The sequence below is a fragment of the Culex pipiens genome, chromosome 1 (genome assembly GCF_016801865.2).
Source record: "Culex pipiens pallens isolate TS chromosome 1, TS_CPP_V2, whole genome shotgun sequence".
NCBI classification, from domain to species: Eukaryota; Metazoa; Arthropoda; class Insecta; order Diptera; family Culicidae; genus Culex; species Culex pipiens.
This window is the reverse complement of record NC_068937.1, coordinates 76,193,185-76,194,656: the sequence shown is the minus strand read 5'-3', so window position 1 is coordinate 76,194,656 and position 1,472 is coordinate 76,193,185. Positions and strand designations below refer to the sequence as shown.

The window sequence follows — 1,472 nt, the reverse complement described above, 5'->3', positions numbered from 1 at the left end:
TTTGTATGTTAGTATTTTGTGTTTTCGTATTCGTTTTCGTTTTTTTATGTGTTCTTTGCGTTTTTTTTAAATTGTTTGTGTTTTTTAATTGTAGTGGTGTATTTTTATATTTTCTTTTGTGGTTTTAGATTTTATGTTTTCCCTTCTCTTTTAGTGTGTTTTTGTTTTTTTTTGTTTCACTTGACTGTTGATGACCGGATTTGGGTTATTCGTGAGCCCAGTTAGGAAGGAACGGGAACCACACGCTGAACCCCGCTGTGCAGAATCTCTGGAACAACTGGTGCTGGTGGAGGATGTTGCTAGGAATTCGGCACCGCAGTATCGTTCCGGTCGAACTAGTACTTGAAGGTTGTCGCTTGGCCGGCGAAACCGGCTGCTCCACAACCGGCGACTTTGGCCGCACATTTTGATCCCGAATGACGACGTCTCTCTCAAACCATGGCAGCAGGTCCTTCGATCGGGAAAATAGAACGTTCGTTTCGTTTTGAACTCGCCACGGCGAGGACGCCCCCAGGGAGGAGAACCCGAGGGTCACGTTGGGCAGCTTGGTACGGTCTGGGACGTCGAATTGAGGGGACGTTGCTGCATGACACACTCGAAGAGGAGATTCACTTTGTTGGGCGGACGCGGTATTGAGGACGAAATGATGAGTGGTTTCACGTTTGCGGGTTCCTCGGTGCGGTCATTGTCGTCGGGAGACGTTTTACAGCGGGTTGCGGTTGACGTTTTGCTGAAATAAGTGAAATAGTCAGTAATCTAGGGTTTAACTTATGTAAATCTGTAACTCACCATCGCCTCAGCTGCTGCTTCTCCGGTCCTCCCCCAAATCTTCTGCACCCCAATCCGGTTCATACTGGTGCCGAAAATGGCAAACGTCAGCGACGTCTTCTTCACCGGCGTAACCCGCTTCCCGCGAGACGGAATTGAGCTCCCCAGCCTTCAGTTTCCGATTCTTGCTCCATTCCGACAACACGGGCAACGAGAACTGTTGCAGCTTGTCCGCGTCCAGTTGTATGAGGTGGGCAAAACGGTTCCCTGGCGGACGTTCTTGGAAATCGAGTAGAAGTCGTTGCTGTGGGAGAGACGCGGGGAAAGTGAGGTTAGGTGGTGGTCGTTTTGTGATTTTGTGGGGATCTTACCGTTCAAGAAGTGTGATCACGTCATCTACGATGGTTCCGGGCACGGGGTTCCCAGAAAATCAAACTGGTTGACTGATTGCTTTTTCGCGGCGTTAACCGCTGGAATTTCGATTGGATCACTGGGGGTCTTCGGCGCCGGAATTCTTACAAACCCCGCGGGCTCGGGTACTTTTATCGTTGGGTGGACGACTTCTGGTTCGAGGAAACCGGGGAAACGCGGCCGGGGGAACTTCGGAACGCGTCCCGGAACGTTCGCGAGCTTTTGTTGTTGAAGCTGGTGATGCACTCAACACGTGTAAATGAAAATTTTTGACAGTTGCTGGTCGCGTTACG

The 1,472-nt window shown here is 50.1% G+C and overlaps 1 long non-coding RNA gene across 1 annotated transcript; it reads right to left on the bottom strand.

The window, feature by feature from the left end:
* LOC120427645 (uncharacterized) lies at window positions 1–1,472 on the bottom strand. The gene is made up of 3 exons (XR_005606934.2): window positions 1,140–1,472; window positions 790–1,072; window positions 1–730 (listed from the first exon to the last, which is right to left on the bottom strand). It is a non-coding gene; the product is annotated as an uncharacterized LOC120427645 (long non-coding RNA).